We start from the raw sequence: 8,494 nt of genomic DNA, 5'->3' as shown, positions 1-8,494 counted from the left end.
CACTTTTGAAGGCCAGACATACCAACAATTAAAGGGAACAGCCATGGGTACCAGGATGGGCCCCTCGTATGCCAACCTAATCATAGGTCGCTCAGAGGAAGCCTTCTTGGTTACCCAGGTCTGCCAACCCAAAGTTTGGTACAGATTTATTGATGACATCTTCATGATCTGGACTCACAGTGAAGAACTCCAGAATTTCCTCTCCAACCTCAACTCCTTTGGTTCCATCAGATTCACGTGGTCCTACCCCAAATCCCACGCCACTTTCCTTGACGTTGACCTCCATCTGTCCAATGGACAGCTTCACACGTCCGTCCACATCAAACCCACCAACAAGCAACAGTACCTCCATTATGACAGCTGCCATCCATTCCACATCAAACGGTCCCTTCCCTACAGCCTGTCTTCGTGGCAAACGAATCTGCTCCAGTCCTGAATCCCTGAAGCATTACACCAACAACCTGACAACAGCTTTCGCATTCCGCAGCTACCCTCCCGACCTGGCACAGAAGCAAATAACCAGAGCCACTTCCTCATCCCCTCACACCCAGAACCTCCCACAGAAGAACCACAAAAGTGCCCCACTTGTGTCAGGATACTTTCCGGGACTGGACCAGACTGAATGTGGCTCTCCAGCAGGGATACGACTTCCTCAAATCCTGCCCTGAAATGAGATCCATCCTTAATGAAATCCTCCCCACTCCACCAAGAGTGTCTTTCCGCCATCCACCTAACCTTCGTAACCTGTTAGTTCATCCCTATGAAATCCCCAAACCACCTTCCCTACCCTCTGGCTCCTACCCTTGTAACCGCCCCCAGTGTAAAACCTGTCCCATGCACCCTCCCACCACCACCTACTCCAGTCCTGTAACCCGGAAGGTGCACACAATCAAAGGCAGAGCCATGTGTGAAAGCACCCACGTGATTTACCAACAGACCTGCCTACACTGTGACGCATTCTATGTGGGAATGACCAGCAACAAACTGTCCATTCGCATGAATGGACACAGGCAGACAGTGTTTGTTGGTAATGAGGATCACCCTGTGGCTAAACATGCCTTGGTGCACGGCCAGCACATCTGGGCACAGTGTTACACCATCCGGTTATCTGGATACTTCCCACTAACACCAACCTATCCGAACTCTGGAGATGGGAACTTGCTCTTCAATATATCCTCTCTTCCCGTTATCCACCAGGCCTCAATCTCCGTTAATTTCAAGTTGCCGCCACTCATACCTCACCTGTCATTCAACATCATCTTTGCCTCTGCACTTCCGCCTCGACTGACATCTCTGCCCAAACTCTTTGTCTTTAAATATGTCTGCTTGTGTCTGTATATGTGTGGATGGATGTGTGTGTGTGCGCGCGAGTGTATACCTGTCCTTTTTTCCCCCTAAGGTAAGTCTTTCCACTCCCGGGATTGGAATGACTCCTTACCCTCTCCCTTAAAACCCACATCCTTTCGTCTTTCCCTCTTTCCTGATGAGGCAACAGTTTGTTGCGAAAGCTTGAATTTTGTGTGTTTGTGTGTGTGTGTGTCTGTCGACCTGCCAGCACTTTCATTTGGTAAGTCACATCTTTGTTTTTAGATATATTTTTCCTACATGGAATGTTTCCCTCTATTATATAATCCCATTTCTGAGCACCAGCAAATCTAGAATCCCGCAAAACCTGTTAACTGTGTGATTCGTTCCAATAAAATAACAGAAACACCATATTTGGTGCAAAAGAATTATTGTAACTTGCCTATTATGAGAGCAGGCTATTTGAAGGCAGCGACACACTGAAGATGCACCCAAAACGCACTGTTCTTGGTACAACTTGATATAATTAAATTTCAATTAGTAACATATCTACGATTAAGGTTTTCAGCAAGGGGTAAAATAATATAATTAGATGAAAGGGGTGAGGAGTAGCGTCACTGTCCTGTATCGAGTTGTTTGTTGGGGCGGTGGTTCGCGTCTTGTCACTTTCAAATTTTTTTCCTAACATTCATGTTTTTATTAGGTTCTGATACTTTATTATTAGTATACTATAATATTTGATGTTATGTAAATATAAGTTCACAGTTTTTTGAGAGGTGACTGTTCGATTGGCTTAATCTACAGGACAGCTTGCGCTACTTGTACAAGGTGTATGCGTGGACGAGGAAAAAATTCCCGGATTTTTCCTGGTTAAAAATACACATTCTCCCGGATGAAAACAAACTTTTTTCTGTGTTAAGTAACACTACACTCTTCCTCGGAACTGTAAAAGTTATCAATTCTTTCAATGGTTGTGGCTTTATATCCCTGCGTAGAATTTACCTGCCCTTTAGAAAACTCAGGGGAAAAAACGCGTTTTGAAAAGTTGTCTGATGTGTAGCAACATGGACACTGCATATTTTCGTCTTACGAAAGTATAAATTCGAAATCGAGATTGCGATGCGCTTTTTTAAGCCAGTCGCAGCTCATATCAAGCAATCTCGCCAGCTGATGACAGAGGGTATTCAGAGCATAGGAAACGTGATGTTGTCAGCCAATAGCAACATCAATGTTAAGTGCGCAAACACACAAACAGGAAAAGGTAATGGTTTAACTTAGTATACATAGTGTTGCCTCTGCCCGGCACTTAAGTGTGAATTGCAGAGTAACCATGTAGATGTAGAATATTGGTCTGCAAGATTAATAAGCTGCAAGAGAAGCTAAGCATTCACACATAATGTTGAAATTTTTTTGCGCGTGTTACGCTTTAAAATGCATCACACAAATGTGCCAGTAAAATTTTTAACAACGATATAAATGTCTGATCTTCTGGGCTCGAAAATATTCTAAATGGTTGTCCTCAAATATTTGATTTTTGAATGAGAGTCAAACGCTCTGTGACTTAAGTAATTCATCGGAAATTCATGCCAGCATTCATCTTGCGTAAAAGGAAATTTACTTCGAAAGTAAAGCTTTTCAAACAACCACTCGGAATATTTTCCCGTGACCTGTTGGAAATAGATTTGCTTCAGCAGTTGCCAGAGCGTCGACGCGCTTGCGCAGCTACGATGGCTTGAGAAGCCTGTATGTTCGTATGTCTAAAACATCTTACATTATGTCATAAAAGAAACAAGACATTAGAGGATACTCCAAGAGCATGGGAATTATGTGGATCATACTAAAATGCATAATTCAGCTTAAAGTGCACATTTGTATGTCCAGATTAAGATGTAAATTTTCTTGGAGTACCAGAACTGTATTACCTCGTGTTTGGTTCATTATGGCATAATGCCATACGTGCTAGAAGATGAAATTGTAAACTTGAAATACAGCGAACAGTTGTAACTAGCCAATAGTGTGGAATTAAACACTTCGTTTCAAATAATTGACTGCCTCAGTGGAAAAGATTAATGAAAGTCAAATTTCTTTAAAAAAAACTGACAAAAATAACTTCATTGTTCTGCAAGGCCATTAACGCTTGACTTCAGAAAGGTGGAAACAAAATAAAATCTGAAACTAATATCATATTTTGATGACGATGATGATTATGTCCCATACTCCGAGGAGCGTAGGGGACGATGCGGGAGACCCTTCAATAATTAAGTGAATTTATTTTAATTCACTTGATAGCTACCGGCCACAGAAATCTGTTTTGTTTTCATTTGACATGAGAGCAACAAACGAATAGGAAAGAGCAAAACCACTTAACGTGAATACGGGCCACTTGGAGACTACCACCTCCCCACTACAACTCAGACTGCTCTGTGCATCAGCTCCAGATCTACGTTATTCCCAAACCGCGGCTATATTAGATAGTGGCGCTACCCCTTCCCTCGAGCGTTTGAGGTAGGAAGCCAAAAATTTTAAAAATCGACTTTTCAAAAATATCTTCATTTTGTAGCTCACATCTTTTTAGAGTCTGATACATAAAACATATATGTTTGAGGGAACGTAAGACACGTTATTTGGTCATAAGTGTGCCAAAGTGCAGTGCCACGCCTCTTCACACATCATTCTTCCCTCGCAGGCCTCTGTATTTCGCTCTGTGGAATTCAAACGTAATGGGTACCATCAAACTATACTCAGGCCAGTGGGAATTAAAATCTCCCGTAGTGCCTCTCCTGCTCCCAGTCGGCCGGTTTGACAGCCTGCGCCTCTTAAAAAAATCTTGCAATTAATAGCGAATGCGATTATTTGCAATAGGGTGAACAAGAACTCTTCAGAAAATTTGCACTTTTTACTGCCTATTATCTAATAACTTGCTGTTTTGTTTGACAAAATTAAATATAGGAAACACAAAACGAGTAAAGACAAGAGACAAGCAAGACAGTATACATTTCTTCAAACCTGAGGTCCTAGCTTTTTTCTCTCTAATATCTTGCCACAGCTTTATGTGGCGTACTTTCCTTTTTTGGGAAAGAATCTATTACCTCATCGAAGTTCGCGAGTGTTTTGCTACATGAAAAAACGAAATGTCGTTGTCTAATACTAGAAAAGCTGTTAATACAAATAGTACCTAAGACTGGTGTGGTTTTTCAATCTGATTACGTGTATTTTGTCACTGTCTGCTAGATAAAATGAAATAAGTCCGCCTAATATTGCAACAATTGTTACACACACCAAATAAACGAGACTGTTTTGCCACAAATCGTCATTTTTACAACACGACAGAATATAATTCACGAAGAACCAGTATCAGATGCCTATTAGGGCTACTGAAAGCAAAAAGTTTTATGTTGGGAAATAGTTTCACGTTTCATTCATACACTCTAGCTTCTGAAGCATGAGATCTAAGAGTAGTAGTATGAAATTTTTATATAAATTTGGCATAGTCATATTCTTCCGTAATTTGTGTGAGTCCCTGTTTCTTCTCCTTCCTCTAACAAACAATCTTGTCATAACTAATTCTGTAACTATTCCTGCCAGTGTCAAAACTTATTCGCTGGTTAACTTCACTAACCCTGCCACGATCACCGGTTTAGTATCCCGCATTTATTCTCCGGTTAGGAGTTAGTACTATCACCTGTCCGTATAACGCGTTTTCCGCACTACTCCCAGAATAGAACTTAGCGGCTGCTAGCCGGGGACTGTATAACTGGCCCCTTAGTAGGCCAAAAATTTTCTGTCAAAATTTCATTCTCTTGGATACACGGAGAATACAATACGTATTCCTGTTAGTCGTTTATTTCCACTCTGGTAGTCTGAATCTATGGATTTCGCTAGTAATTATAACAACGCTGATCATTTGCAAACCCAGTCAACCACATAAACAGCAATTCCATTCGGCTTTATTCCGCTCAGCTCATATAGACCCATCCGCTTTTGTCTGCAGGTAAGTTTACTTCTAGATGCGACGGGGATTCCGCTGCTAGAGACATCACGTACACTATGCACGCATTCAAAAACCAACTTATGATTCATTAAGAAATCAACTTATAATTTGTTCATAAACAAACAGGGATGCGTTCAAAATCATATAAGTAATCGATAGACCAACGTACACTGGATGCTAGGCGCTTTGTGAAACAAGGTCTTTTGAAAAGTCCGTGCAAAGTCCAAGAGATGGCACCACTGGCGCGTATCGAGGTCATGTTTAGTTAGTAGCATCTTTGGAAAGAACGTACACCAAGTTTCAGCCATATTGGTCATTTCTGTGTGTGTGGTATTTATGTGAATCAAGGAAGTCGAGTGATTGTCAAAAAATGGACGAAGAAGAACTTCATGTGGTGATTAAACGTTACTTTATGAAGGGCAAAACACCTCAGGAGACTAAAGAAAAGCTTGATAAACACTACGGTGACCCTGCACCTTCAATTAGAACAGTTTATAAGTGGTTTCAAAAATTTCGGAGTGGCCATGTGGGCACAAGTGATGCAGAACATTCTGGACGCCCTGAGGAGGTTACGACTACAGAAATCATTGATAAAATATATGGTATGATGATGGATGACAGAAGAGTTAAGGTGCGCGAGATTGCTAGTGCTGTGGCCATCTTGAATGAATGGGAACATAATATTTTGCATAAATATTTGGACATGAGAAAGCTATCTGCAAGATGGGTTCTGCAACTGCTCACCCTTGACCAAAAACGGAATCATGTCAAGTGTTGCAAGGATGGTTTGCAGCTGTTCAGGAAGAATCCGCAGAACTAAGCATAGTTTCATCACTGTGGATGAAACATCGATACATTAGTATACTTCTGAGACCAAAGAACAATGTAAACAATGGGTTACCCTAAGGGAGAAACTGCACAAAAAAAGGCGAAGACCATTCCTTAGCCGGAAAGGTTATGGCGACTGTCTTTTGGGATAAGCAAGGGATATCCTCATCAACTTTCTGGAAAAGGGTAAAACTATTACAGGTGCATATTATTCATCGTTATTGGACCATTTGAAAACCGAGCTGTAAGGAAAACAGCCGGTAGTTGCGCCGCAAAAAAGTCGTTTTCCATCATGACAATGCACCATCACACACTTCAGCAGTTTTGGTCACAAAAATTATGGAAATAGGATTCAGACTTGGTTAGCATCCCCCCTATTCTCCAGACTTGGCTCCCTCGGACTACTATTTGTTCCCCAATTTGAAGAAATAGCTGGCACGACAAAGATTTTATTCAAACGAGGTGGTGATTGCAACAACTAATAGCTGTTTTGCAGACTTGGACAATTCCTATTATTCGGAAGGGATAAACAAATTAGAACAGCGTTGGACGAAGTGTATAACTCTAAAAGGAGACTATATTGAAAAATAAAAAGGGTTACCCCAAACATGTAAACAGTTTTTATTTTTGCATGGACTTTTCAAACACCCCTCATACAATTTTGTTATCATTTACTCTTACTCTCTAGTAATGCCAAATCTGTGCTTTATTTTTATTATTCCTCGATAGCCTTATGTAGAGAGGAAGTACGAGGCTAGTCGGGAACCATATCACTCAATTTTTATAATATTTGATTGTTCTTCAGCCCTTACAGTAAGTTACAGTTGCAGTCTTCTAATTCGTGTGACTGAACCCGTAATTTCTTCATGACTGCATTCATTTACGCCCATACTTGCCATTTCCTAACACTGTGACTCTGAAGTCTGCCTTTCAACCTCAGATGAAGTACTCATCATTCAATGTTGTTGTTGTGGTCTTCAGTCCTGAGACTGGTTTGATGCAGCTCTCCACGCTACTCTATCCTGTGCAAGCTGCTTCATCTCCCAGTACCTACTGCAGCCTACATCCCTCTGAATCTGCTTTGTGTATTCATCTCTTGGTCTCCCTCTACGATTTCTACCCTCCACTACTAAATTGGTGATCCTTGATGCCTCAGAACATGTCCTACCAACCGATCCCTTCTTCTAGTCAAGTTGTGCCACAAACTTCTCTTCTCCCCAATTATATTCAATAGCTACTCATTAGTTATGTGATCTACCCATCTAATCTTCAGCATTCTTCTGTAGCACCACATTTCAAAAGCTTCTATTCTCTTCTTGTCCAAACTATTTATCGTCCATGTTTCACTTCCATATATGGCTACACTCCATACAAATACTTCCACAAATGACTTCCCGACACCTATACTCGATGTTAACAAATTTCTCTTCTTCAGAAACGCTTTCCTTGCCATTGCCAGTATACATTTTATATCCTCTCTACTTCGACCACTATCAGTTATTTTGCTCCCCAAATAGCAAAACTCTTACTACTTTAAGTGTCTCATTTCCTGATCTAATTCCCTCAGCATCACCTGATTTAATTTGACTACATTCCATTATCCTCGTTTTGCTTTTGTTGATGTTCATCTTATACCCTCCTTTCAAGACACTGTCCATTCCATTCAACTGCTCTTCCAAGTCCTTTGCTGTCTCTGACAGAATTACAATGTCATCGGCGAACCTCAAAGTTTTTATTTCTTCTCCATAGATTTTAATACCTACTCCGAATTTTTCTTTTGTTTCCTTTACTGCTTGCTCAATATACAGATTGAACAACATCGGGGAGAGGCTACAACCCTGTCTCACTCCCTTCCCAGCCACTGCTTCCCTTTCATGCCCCTCGACTCTTATAACTGCCATCTGGTTTCTGTACAAATTGTAAATAGCCTTTCGCTCCCTGTATTTTACCCCTGCCGCCTTCAGAATTTGAAAGAGTATTCCAGTCAACATTGTCAAAAGCTTTCAATATAAATAATAAAATATTAAAACTGAAATGACAACACCTGCATTACTAAAAATATCATCTCAAAGTAACACAATGGTTCTCACTAGTAGCAACAAAGCACAATAAAGGAAAATTCAGTTTCTTGCTTCAACATTGTTTGCCAACTCTGAAGGAATCCAAAACTTTATATGCAGCACTGGACAAAGCACATTATTTCCCTATAGCAAGACAAATTAGCATGTTCTTTCCCTGCACACCTAATCTAAAATAAGTTATAGGATGTGGACCATTCACATTATCAGACTGGTCACTTAATATTAAACACAGAATCCTTTATCCCATGGCATACAGAACTCAAAAATACAAAGCACATTTTTTTCCTAT

This window comes from Schistocerca nitens, chromosome 1, assembly GCF_023898315.1.
Source record: "Schistocerca nitens isolate TAMUIC-IGC-003100 chromosome 1, iqSchNite1.1, whole genome shotgun sequence".
Classification (NCBI taxonomy): Eukaryota; Metazoa; Arthropoda; class Insecta; order Orthoptera; family Acrididae; genus Schistocerca; species Schistocerca nitens.
This window is presented reverse-complemented; position numbering follows the sequence as displayed.